The following is a 13,492-nucleotide window of genomic DNA, read 5'->3' as shown; positions in this document are numbered from 1 at the left end:
CAATATACGGAGCTGTGGTGCTCCACTCCTCAGGAGAATGGGAGATAAACTGCAGAACCTGATCGAGGCCACTGAACAATGTACGGAACTGGGGTGCTCCACTCCTCAAGAGAATGGGAGATAAACTGCAGGACCTGATAGAGGCCACTAAACAATGTACGGAGCTGGGGTGCTCCACTCCTCAAGAGAATCGGAGATAAACTGCAGTGCTTGGCAGTGGCCTCTGAACAATGTACGGATCTGGGGTGCTCCACTCCTCAAGAGAATGGGAGAATAACTGCAGTACCTGATAGAGGCCACTGAACAATGTACAGAGCTGGGGTGCTCCACTCCACAAGAGAATGGGAGATAAACTGCAGAACCTGATAGAGGCCACTGAACAATGTACGGAGCTAGGGTGCTCCACTCCTCAAGAGAATGGGAGATAAACTGCAGTACCTGATAGAGGCCACTGAACAATGTATGGCGCTAGCATGCTCCACTCCTCAAGAGAATGGTAGATAAACTACAGAACCTGATAGAGGCCACTGAACAATGTATGGCGCTAGCATGCTCCACTCCTCAAGAGAATGGGAGATAAACTGCAGAACCTGATCGAGGCCACTGAACAATGTACGGAGCTGGGGAGCTCCACTCCGCAAGAGAATGGGAGATAAACTGCAGTACCTGATAGAGGCCACTGAACAATGTATGGAGCTAGGGTGCTGCACTCCGCAAGAGAATGGGAGATAAACTGCAGTACCTGATAGAGGCCACTGAACAATGTACGGAGCTGGGGTGCTCCACTCCTCAAGAGAATGGGAAATAAACTACAGAACCTGATAGAGGCCACTGAACAATGTATGGAGCTAGCATGCTCCACTCCTCAAGAGAATGGGAGATAAACTGCAGTACCTGATAGAGGCCACTGAACAATGTACGGAGCTAGGGTGCTCCACTCCACAAGAGAATGGGAGATAAACTGCAGAACCTGATAGAGGCCACTGAACAATGTATGGAGCTAGCATGCTTCACTCCTCAAGAGAATGGGAGATAAACTGCAGTACCTGATAGAGGCCACTGAACAATGTACGGAGCTAGTGTGCTCCACTCCTCAAGAGAATGGGAGATAAACTGCAGTACCTGATAGAGGCCACTGAACAATATATGGAGCCAGGTTGCTCCAGTTCACCAGAGAATGGGAGATAAACTGCAGTACCTGATAGAGGCCACTGAACAATGTATGGAGCTAGCATGCTTCACTCCTCAAGAGAATGGGAGATAAACTGCAGTACCTGATAGAGGCCACTGAACAATGTACGGAGCTGGGGTGCTCCACTCCTCAAGAAAATGTGAGATAAACTGCAGAACCTGATCGAGGTCACTGAACAATGTACGGAGCTGGGGTGCTCCACTCCTCAAGAGAATGTGAGATAAACTGCTATACCTGATAGAGGCCACTGAACAATATACGGAGCTGTGGTGCTCCACTCCTCAGGAGAATGGGAGATAAACTGCAGAACCTGATCGAGGCCACTGAACAATGTACGGAACTGGGGTGCTCCACTCCTCAAGAGAATGGGAGATAAACTGCAGGACCTGATAGAGGCCACTAAACAATGTACGGAGCTGGGGTGCTCCACTCCTCAAGAGAATCGGAGATAAACTGCAGTGCTTGGCAGTGGCCTCTGAACAATGTACGGATCTGGGGTGCTCCACTCCTCAAGAGAATGGGAGAATAACTGCAGTACCTGATAGAGGCCACTGAACAATGTACAGAGCTGGGGTGCTCCACTCCACAAGAGAATGGGAGATAAACTGCAGAACCTGATAGAGGCCACTGAACAATGTACGGAGCTAGGGTGCTCCACTCCTCAAGAGAATGGGAGATAAACTGCAGTACCTGATAGAGGCCACTGAACAATGTATGGCGCTAGCATGCTCCACTCCTCAAGAGAATGGTAGATAAACTACAGAACCTGATAGAGGCCACTGAACAATGTACGGAGCTCGGGTGCTCCACTCCTCAAGCGAATGGGAGATAAACTGCAGAACCTGATCGAGGCCACTGAACAATGTACGGAACTGGGGTGCTCCACTCCTCAAGAGAATGGGAGATAAACTGCAGGACCTGATAGAGGCCACTAAACAATGTACGGAGCTGGGGTGCTCCACTCCTCAAGAGAATGGTAGATAAACTGCAGTACCTGATAGAAGCCACAGAACAATGTACGGAGCTGGGGTGCTCCACTCCTCAAGAGAATGGGAGAATAACTGCAGTACCTGATAGAGGCCACTGAACAATGTACAGAGCTGGGGTGCTCCACTCCACAAGAGAATGGGAGATAAACTGCAGAACCTGATAGAGGCCACTGAACAATGTACGGAGCTGCTGTGCTCCACTCCGCAAGAGAATGGGAGATAAATTGCAGTACCTGATAGAGGCCACTGAACAATGTACGGAGCTAGGGTGCTCCACTCCTCAAGAGAATGGGAGATAAACTGCAGTACCTGATAGAGGCCACTGAACAATGTATGGCGCTAGCATGCTCCACTCCTCAAGAGAATGGTAGATAAACTACAGAACCTGATAGAGGCCACTGAACAATGTATGGCGCTAGCATGCTCCACTCCTCAAGAGAATGGGAGATAAACTGCAGAACCTGATCGAGGCCACTGAACAATGTACGTAGCTGGGGAGCTCCACTCCGCAAGAGAATGGGAGATAAACTGCAGTACCTGATAGAGGCCACTGAACAATGTATGGAGCTAGGGTGCTGCACTCCGCAAGAGAATGGGAGATAAACTGCAGTACCTGATAGAGGCCACTGAACAATGTACGGAGCTGGGGTGCTCCACTCCTCAAGAGAATGGGAAATAAACTACAGAACCTGATAGAGGCCACTGAACAATGTATGGAGCTAGCATGCTCCACTCCTCAAGAGAATGGGAGATAAACTGCAGTACCTGATAGAGGCCGCTGAACAATGTACGGATCTGGGGTGCTCCACTCCACAAGAGAATGGGAGATAAACTGCAGAACCTGATAGAGGCCACTGAACAATGTATGGAGCTAGCATGCTCCACTCCTCAAGAGAATGGGAGATAAACTGCAGTACCTGATAGAGGCCGCTGAACAATGTACGGATCTGGGGTGCTCCACTCCTCAAGAGAATGGGAGATAAACTGCAGAACCTGATAGAGGCCACTGAACAATGTATGGAGCTAGCATGCTCCACTCCTCAAGAGAATGGGAGATAAACTGCAGTACCTGATAGAGGCCGCTGAACAATGTACGGATCTGGGTGCTCCACTCCTCAAGAGAATGGGAGATAAACTGCAGAACCTGATAGAGGCCACTGAACAATGCACGGAGCTCGGCTGCTCCACTCCTCAAGAGAATGGGAGATAAACTGCAGTACCTGTTAGAGGACACTGAACAATGTACGGAGCTGGGGTGCTGCACTCAGCAAGAGAATGGGAGATAAACTGCAGTGCTTGGCAGTGGCCTCTGAACAATGTACGGATCTGGGGTGCTCCACTCCACAAGAGAATGGGAGATAAATTGCAAAACCTGATAGAGGCCACTGAACAATGTACGGAGCTGGGGTGCTCCACTCCTCAAGAGAATGGGAGATAAACTGCAGAACCTGATAGAGGCCACTGAACAATGTATGGAGCTGCTGTGCTCCACTCCGCAAGAGAATGGGAGATAAACTGCAGTACCTGATAGAGGCCACAGAACAATGTACGGAGCTAGGGTGCTCCACTCCACAAGAGAATGGGAGATAAACTACAGAACCTGATAGAGGCCACTGAACAATGTATGGCGCTAGCATGCTCCACTCCTCAAGAGAATGGGAGATAAACTGCAGGACCTGATAGAGGCCACTAAACAATGTACGGAGCTCGGGTGCTCCACTCCTCAAGAGAATGGGAGATAAACTGCAGAACCTGATAGAGGCCACTGAACAATGTACGGAGCTAGTGTGCTCCACTCCTCAAGAGAATGGGAGATAAACTGCAGGACCTGATAGAGGCCACTAAACAATGTACGGAGCTGGGGTGCTCCACTCCTCATGAGAATGGGAGATAAACTGCAGGACCTGATAGAGGCCACTAAACAATGTACGGAGCTGGGGTGCTCCACTCCTCAAGAGAATGGGAGATAAACTGCAGTACCTGATAGAAGCCACAGAACAATGTACGGAGCTGGGGTTCTCCACTCCTCAAGAGAATGGGAAAATAACTGCAGTACCTGATAGAGGCCACTGAACAATGTACGGAGCTGGGGTGCTCCACTCCACAAGAGAATGGGAGATAAACTGCAGAACCTGATAGAGGCCACTGAATAATGTATGGAGCTAGCATGCTCCACTCCTCAAGAGAATGGGAGATAAACTGCAGTACCTGATAGAGGCCGCTGAACAATGTACGGATCTGGGGTGCTCCACTCCACAAGAGAATGGGAGATAAACTGCAGAACCTGATAGAGGCCACTGAACAATGTATGGAGCTAGCATGCTCCACTCCTCAAGAGAATGGGAGATAAACTGCAGTACCTGATAGAGGCCACTGAACAAAGTACTGAGCTGGGGTGCTCCACTCCTCAAGAGAATGGGAGATAAACTGCAGTACCTGATAGAGGCCACTGAACAAAGTACTGAGCTGGGGTGCTCCACTCCTCAAGAGAATGGGAGATAAACTGCAGTACCTGATAGAGGCCACTGAACAATGTACGGAGCTGGGGTGCTCCACTCCTCAAGAGAATGGGAGATAAACTGCAGAACCTGATAGAGGCCGCTGAACAATGTACGGATCTGGGGTGATCCACTCAGCAAGAGAATGGGAGATAAACTGCAGTGCTTGGCAGTGGCCTCTGAACAATGTACGGATCTGGGGTGCTCCACTCCACAAGAGAATGGGAGATAAATTGCAAAACCTGATAGAGGCCACTGAACAATGTACGGAGCTGGGGTGCTCCACTCCTCAAGAGAATGGGAGATAAACTGCAGGACCTGATATAGGCCACTAAACAATGTACGGAGCTGGGGTGCTCGACTCCTCAAGAGAATGGGAGATAAACTGCAGAACCTGATAGAGGCCACTGAACAATGTACGGAGCTAGTGTGCTCCACTCCTCAAGAGAATGGGAGATAAACTGCAGGACCTGATAGAGGCCACTAAACAATGTACGGAGCTAGTGTGCTCCACTCCTCAAGAGAATGGGAGATAAACTGGAGGACCTGATAGAGGCCACTGAACAATGTACGGAGCTAGTGTGCTCCACTCCTCAAGAGAATGGGAGATAAACTGCAGGACCTGATAGAGGCCACTAAACAATGTACGGAGCTGGGGTGCTCCACTCCTCATGAGAATGGGAGATAAACTGCAGGACCTGATAGAGGCCACTAAACAATGTACGGAGCTGGGGTGCTCCACTCATCAAGAGAATGGGAGATAAACTGCAGTACCTGATAGAAGCCACAGAACAATGTACGGAGCTGGGGTTCTCCACTCCTCAAGAGAATGGGAGATAAACTGCAGTACCTGATAGAGGCCACTGAACAATGTACGGAGCTGCGGTGCTCCACTCCTCAAGAGAATGGGAGATAAACTGCAGTACCTGATAGAGACCACTGAACAATGTATGGAGCTAGCATGCTCCACTCCTCAAGAGAATGGGAGATAAACTGCATTACCTGATAGAGGCCACAGAACAATGTACGGAACTGGGGTGCTCCACTCCTCAAGAGAATGAGAGATAAACTGCAGAACCTGATAGAGGCCACTGAACAATGTACGGAGCTGGGGTGCTCCACTCCTCAAGAGAATGGGAGATAAACTGCAGTACCTGATAGAGGTCACAGAACAATGTACGGAGATGGGGTGCTCGACTCCTCAAGAGAATGGGAGATAAACTGCAGTACCTGATAGAGGCCACTGAACAATGTACGGAGCTGGGGTGCTCCACTCCTCAAGAGAATGGGAGATAAACTGCAGAACCTGATAGAGGCCACTGAACAATGTACGGAGCTGGGGTGCGCCTCTCCTCAAGAGAATGGGAGATAAACTGCAGTACCTGATAGAGGCCACTGAACAATGTATGGAGCTGGGGTGCTCCACTCCTCAAGAGAATGGGAAATAAACTACAGAACCTGATAGAGGCCACTGAACAATGTATGGAGCTAGCATGCTCCACTCCTCAAGAGAATGGGAGATAAACTGCAGTACCTGATAGAGGCCACTGAACAATGTATGGAGCTGGGGTGCTCCACTCCTCAAGAGAATGGGAAATAAACTACAGAACCTGATAGAGGCCACTGAACAATGTATGGAGCTAGCATGCTCCACTCCTCAAGAGAATGGGAGATAAACTGCAGTACCTGATAGAGGCCGCTGAACAATGTACGGATCTGGGGTGCTCCACTCCACAAGAGAATGGGAGATAAACTGCAGAACCTGATAGAGGCCACTGAACAATGTATGGAGCTAGCATGCTCCACTCCTCAAGAGAATGGGAGATAAACTGCAATACCTGATAGAGGCCGCTGAACAATGTACGGATCTGGGGTGCTCCACTCCACAAGAGAATGGGAGATAAACTGCAGAACCTGATAGAGGCCACTGAACAATATATGGAGCTAGCATGCTCCACTCCTCAAGAGAATGGGAGATAAACTGCAGTACCTGATAGAGGCCGCTGAACAATGTACGGATCTGGGGTGCTCCACTCCTGAAGAGAATGGGAGATAAACTGCAGAACCTGATAGAGACCACTGAACAATGTATGGAGCTAGCATACTCCACTCCTCAAGAGAATGGGAGATAAACTGCAGTACCTGATAGAGGCCGCTGAACAATGTACGGATCTGGGGTGCTCCACTCCTCAAGAGAATGGGAGATAAACTGCAGAACCTGATAGAGGCCACTGAACAATGCACGGAGCTGGGCTGCTCCACTCCTCAAGAGAATGGGAGATAAACTGCAGTACCTGTTAGAGGACACTGAACAATGTACGGAGCTGGGGTGCTCCACTCAGCAAGAGAATGGGAGATAAACTGCAGTGCTTGGCAGTGGCCTCTGAACAATGTACGGATCTGGGGTGCTCCACTCCACAAGAGAATGGGAGATAAATTGCAAAACCTGATAGAGGCCACTGAACAATGTACGGAGCTGGGGTGCTCCACTTCTCAAGAGAATGGGAGATAAACTGCAGAACCTGATAGAGGCCACTGAACAATGTACGGAGCTGCTGTGCTCCACTCCGCAAGAGAATGGGAGATAAACTGCAGTACCTGATAGAGGCCACAGAACAATGTACGGAGCTGGGGTGCTCCACTCCTCAAGAGAATGGGAGATAAACTGCAGAACCTGATAGAGGCCACTGAACAATGTACGGAGCTAGTGTGCTCCACTCCTCAAGAGAATGGGAGATAAACTGCAGGACCTGATAGAGGCCACTAAACAATGTACGGAGCTGGGGTGCTCCACTCCTCATGAGAATGGGAGATAAACTGCAGGACCTGATAGAGGCCACTAAACAATGTACGGAGCTGGGGTGCTCCACTCCTCAAGAGAATGGGAGATAAACTGCAGTACCTGATAGAAGCCACAGAACAATGTACGGAGCTGGGGTTCTCCACTCCTCAAGAGAATGGGAGAATAACTGCAGTACCTGATAGAGGCCACTGAACAATGTACGGAGCTGCGGTGCTCCACTCCTCAAGAAAATGGGAGATAAACTGCAGAACCTGATAGAGGCCACTGAACAATGTACGGAGCTGGGGTGCTCCACTCCTCAAGAGAATGGGAGAATAACTGCAGTACCTGATAGAGGCCACTGAACAATGTACGGAGCTGCGGTGCTCCACTCCTCAAGAGAATGGGAGATAAACTGCAGAACCTGATAGAGGCCACTGAACAATGTACGGAGCTGCGGTGCTCCACTCCTCAAGAGAATGGGAGATAAACTGCAGTACCTGATAGAGACCACTGAACAATGTATGGAGCTAGCATGCTCCACTCCTCAAGAGAATGGGAGATAAACTGCTGTACCTGATAGAGGCCACAGAACAATGTACGGAGCTGGGGTGCTCCACTCCTCAAGAGAATGAGAGATAAACTGCAGAACCTGATAGAGGCCACTGAACAATGTACGGAGCTGGGGTGCTCCACTCCTTAAGAGAATGGGAGATAAACTGCTGTACCTGATAGAGGCCACTGAACAATGTACGGAGCTGGGGTGCTCCACTCCTCAAGAGAATGGGAGATAAACTGCAGTACCTGATAGAGGCCACAGAACAATGTACGGAGCTGGGGTGCTCCACTCCTCAAGAGAATGAGAGATAAACTGCAGTACCTGATAGAGGCCACAGAACAATATACGGAGCTGGGGTGCTCCACTCCTCAAGAGAATGGGAGATAAACTGCAGTACCTGATAGAGGCCACAGAACAATGTACGGAGCTGGGGTGCGCCTCTCCTCAAGAGAATGGGAGGTAAACTGCAATACCTGATAGAGGCCACTGAACAATATACGGAGCTGTGGTGCTCCACTCCTCAAGAGAATGGGAGATAATCTGCAGTACCTGATAGAGGCCACTGAACAATGTACGGAGCTAGCATGCTTCACTCCTCAAGAGAATGGGAGATAAACTGCAGTACCTGATAGAGGCCACTGAACAATGTACAGAGCTAGGGTGCTCCACTCCACAAGAGAATGGGGGATAAACTGCAGAACCTGATAGAGGCCACTGAACAATGTATGGAGCTAGCATGCTCCACTCCTCAAGAGAATGGGAGATAAACTGCAGTACCTGATAGAGGCTGCTGAACAATGTACGGATCTGGGGTGCTCCACTCCTCAAGAGAATAGGAGATAAACTGCAGTACCTGATAGAGGCCACTGAACAATGCACGGAGCTGGGGTGCTCCACTCCTCAAGAGAATGGGAGATAAACTGCAGAACCTGATAGAGGCCACTGAACAATGCACGGAGCTGGGGTGCTCCACTCCTCAAGAGAATGGGAGATAAACTGCAGTACCTGATAGAGGACACTGAACAATGTACGGAGCTGGGGTGCTCCACTCCTCAAGAGAATGGGAGATAAACTGCAGTGCTTGGCAGTGGCCTCTGAACAATGTATGGATCTGGGGTGCTCCACTCCACAAGAGAATGGGAGATAAATTGCAGAACCTGATAGAGGCCACTGAACAATGTACGGAGCTGGGGTGCTCCACTCCTCAAGAGAATGGGAGATAAACTGCAGAACCTGATAGAGGCCACTGAACAATGTACGGAGCTGCTGTGCTCCACTCCGCAAGAGAATGGGAGATAAACTGCAGTACCTGATAGAGGCCACTGAACAATGTATGGAGCTAGGGTGCTACACTCCTCAAGAGAATGGGAGATAAACTACAGAACCTGATAGAGGCCACTGAACAATGTACGGAGCTGCTGTGCTCCACTCCGCAAGAGAATGGGAGATAAACTGCAGTACCTGATAGAGGACACTGAACAATGTACGGAGCTAGGGTGCTCCACTCCACAAGAGAATGGGAGATAAACTACAGAACCTGATAGAGGCCACTGAACAATGTATGGCGCTAGTGACGCGCCCCTGGGCCTGTGTCGCGCTGCGTTGCGCACGCGGGAGCTTACCCGGAGCCGGATCTCTTGAGGGTTGTAGTCTCGTGGCGGTGACCCGGTCCGTGCCCAGGGAGTCAAACTGAGCGGCGATGTAACAGCGGTAGATGCAGGACGACTACGCCACCCATTGAATGCAGCTATGGAGCTGCCGCTGCAGGACAGTCCGCTGAGGCCGGTGGATGGATGGTGCAGCATAGATGGTATAACCCCCAACGGGATGGGTATGGCCTCAGGGCAGCAGATGTGGATGATGGGGGTAGCAGGAACCACTCAGAGACGGTGCGGTGTAATTCAGGGTCTTTACTGGTAACAACGATAGACCCTCCCGGAGTACTTGCTAGTGAACGGGGCCTGGTCAGTCCTTGAGCAGATGGGATCTCCCCTGGCCAGGCGGAGTTGTAGGCCTCCCAAACTGACTGTACTCTTCTGGCTACCTTGCTAGAAGCGGATATAAGTAGCCCACGTCCCTGAGTGTACCGTGTGGTGCTCACCCGTATGGCCGGTGACTCGGGGCCTTCTAATGGCTTCCGCTCCACGATGGCGGTGCTGGTCCCACGTGTGTGACCGTGCCTTCGGGTTTCTGGGCCTGAGGACCTGAAATCCCCTGCCGGTCGGCTTCTGCTGCTGGGTAAGAGTTAGTCCCCACAGCCTTGGACGCCGGGTCCGGTAAGAAAGCTTCTCAGTCAGGGCGAGCTCTGCAGCTGCCAGCCCCTGACTTGTAGTAGTATTGCTCCCACTGAGCTTCTGCTGTTTCTTCCTGTGACTGTTTCTTGTCTCTACTCTCCTTGACTGCTAACCCTGCTTCAGCCCCGGGTTTATATAGGGGAAGTTCTTCCCCTCCCAAGACTGGGCAGGAGGTGTGGCATGCACAGGATCCCTGACCAAAGGACCTCCCACCTGCTCTCAGACATAATATCTCTATCACTGTGGCAACCAGACCCCTGGGGTGTCACATTCCCCCCTAGTGAAATTTAGTACTCCGGGACTAAACATATTTTAGAAAAACATAACAAGATATAACAATAACAATACAATAAGAAACACATAAAGGTGGTCACGGCATGTCCGTAACCGGGTGCAGTCTTTGAAGAAAGCAAGGTGTCCATTTCACCAAAACAGGGAGACGTAACCAGGTAGGGGTCTGTCCTACCCCGAGTCCTTAACAGTCTCTAGTCCATCCTGGGTTACGCTCCAACTATGTACAAGGATTCCCGGTAAATCCACCAAGGGTTCCTAAAAATAACTGGAAACACAAAATTATACACAAGCAACAATACACAGATAAACATAAATAAAACAATTTATACACTTCAAATCCTCCAGCGTGCGGGTAACTGGCCTCTAGTGGCCCTAGTGGACCTACGGAGCTGACTGTCTGGCCCTGAACTACAGGGTGTAGGAGCTGTCAAGGGTAAACTGGGCAGCTGTCTACCGGCTCTTTGTCTCACTAGGGGTACGGCAGGCTCACTATAAGCAGAGGGTTGATCCTCCTGTTCTGCTTGTGTGGAGTCTTCTGCCTCCTGGACCGGCTGTTCTTCCAGCTCTACCTGTTGCTCCGTAGGTGCTTGGGATGCTGGTTGGAGGAAGGTGAGTACGGGTACCACAACTGCACCATTGACTTGAGTCCAAGACCGAGGGAAGTCCCCGAGCACAGTACTAACCATATCTTCCCTTTCCTCTACGGGTCGATGGTCTTCTTGTTCCTCTTCAGGGTTCCTCAGTTGTTCGGGACACTTCTTCAGGTGGTCCCGGGATACAATGGCGGTGGTTTCCCCTCCGTCTTTACTGATGGTACAAATCTTCGGGTTCTCGTGGCTTGAGGGCAGTACGGTGTACGGGTCCTTCTCCCACTGGTCATCCAACTTGTGGAGCCGTCTCTTCCTCTTCAAGACCTGCTCTCCGGGTACCAGGGGAACAGCGGGAGCATACTGGTTGTAAGTTTTCTCTTGTCTTTCCCTAGCCTGACAGAGACTTCACTCCACGCTCTCCTGTACTCTCCGGTACTGCTGCTGCCTCTCTGTGTCCCAGTCTGTTTCTGGTGAAGTGTCCTCGGGTGTCAGGACTCCCATTTCCAGGTCAACAGGTAACTTACCAGGTCTTGCCCTCATTAGGTAAGCCGGGGTACAGTTGGTGGAACCTACCGGGATGTGGTTGTATAGGTCCACCAGATCGGGCAACTTCTCAGGCCACAGACTGCGTTCTTCCAGGGGCAACATTTTTAGAAGATCCATTACCACCTGGTTCATTTTCTCACAAAGTCCATTAGTTTGCGGATGGTAGGGTGTCGTCCTTATCTTCCGGCAGCCATACAGATTGCAGAATTCCTGGAAGACCTCCGCTTCAAAGGCAGGTCCCTGGTCCGTCAGCACTTGGTCCGGGTACCCGTGTGGACGGCAAAAGTGCTGCTGGAAGGCTCTAGCTGCTGTTTGAGCCGTTAAGTCCTTGACGGGGACGACAACCAGAAACCGGGAGTAATGATCCACGATGGTTAACGCGTAGACGTAGCCACTTCTGCTTGGGGTCAGTTTTACATGATCCAAGGCTACCAGTTCCAACGGTTGCCGGGTGACGATGGACTGCAGGGGAGTCTTCTGGCTGGCACGGTCCTTCCTTCTCAGGTTGCACGGGCCACAGTCTCTGCACCACTTCTCAATGGTTCCCCTCATGCCTACCCAGTGGAACCGCTCGCGCAGCAGGAACTCCAGCTTCTTCCACCCGAAGTGCCCAGCTCCGTCGTGGTATGCCTCCATCACCATGGCTGCGTCCCTTCGTGGCACCACTACTTGCCAGAGTAATTCATGCGTCCGGGATTTAACCATTCTGCGGCACAACTTCCCTTTGTAAAGGAACAGTCGACTCTTCTCTGCCCATAGTTGTTTGGCTTCCTCCGGAGCGTCTGGTTCAAGGCGAGCCTCCGGCCGAGTCAGCATCTCCTTCACCAGTCGGACGGCAGGGTCGCTGTCTTGCGTTTCCGCCCAGTTGTAGTGGGGTAAGGGGTTCAACATAGCAGTCTGCTTACTCCTTACCTGGTGGGAATACTGAATAGTCCCATGACGGTGGAACGCAGGGAGTTCAACTTCTTCCAGTCCCTCCGGATCTTCTCCTCCGTCCGGCAGGTTGGGCATCCTGGACAGGGCGTCCGCGTTGGTATTGGAGCGTCCTGCCCGGTATTTGATTGTGAACTCGTAGTTGGACAGACGGGCCATCCACCTCTGCTCCAGGGCACCGAGTCTTGCCGTGTCCAGGTGTGTCAACGGGTTGTTATCCGTGTACACGGTGAACCGGGAAGAAGCGAGGTAATGCTTAAAGCGCTCGGTGACTGCCCATACTACGGCCAGGAACTCTAGCTTAAATGAGCTGTAATTCTCGGGGTTCCTTTCGGTGGGTCGCAGTTTTCGGCTGGCGTAGGCGATTACTCGTTCCTTCCCCTGCTGGATCTGGGACAGTACGGCTCCTAGCCCGATGTTACTGGCGTCGGTGTAGAGGATAAAGGGCTGGCTATAATCCGGGTACGCCAGGATTTCGTCCCCCGTGAGGGCCATCTTCAGCTGGCGGAAGGACTCTTCTTCCAGCTCCTCCCATTTGAAGGGCGGCTTCTGGTTCTTGGCCTTCCGGGACTGGCCTATCAGGAGGTCCTGCATAGGTGCTGCCTTTTTGGTGAAACCGGGGATGAATCTGCGGTAATAGCCTACCAACCCGAGGAACTGCCGCACTTCCTTTACACTGGAGGGACTTGGCCATTCCTTAATTGCGGTGATCTTATCAGGGTCGGGAGCCACTCCGTCAGCGCTCACCACGTGTCCCAGGTACTGCACCTTTGGCTTCAGGAGGTGACACTTAGAGGGCTTCACCTTCAGGCCGT

The sequence above is a fragment of the Phyllobates terribilis genome, unplaced genomic scaffold (assembly GCF_046119375.1).
Source record: "Phyllobates terribilis strain yellow unplaced genomic scaffold, ASM4611937v1 Scaffold_1__5_contigs__length_1240528914, whole genome shotgun sequence".
NCBI classification, from domain to species: Eukaryota; Metazoa; Chordata; class Amphibia; order Anura; family Dendrobatidae; genus Phyllobates; species Phyllobates terribilis.
The sequence above is the reverse complement of the archived record's forward strand: the minus strand, read 5'-3'. Positions refer to the sequence as shown.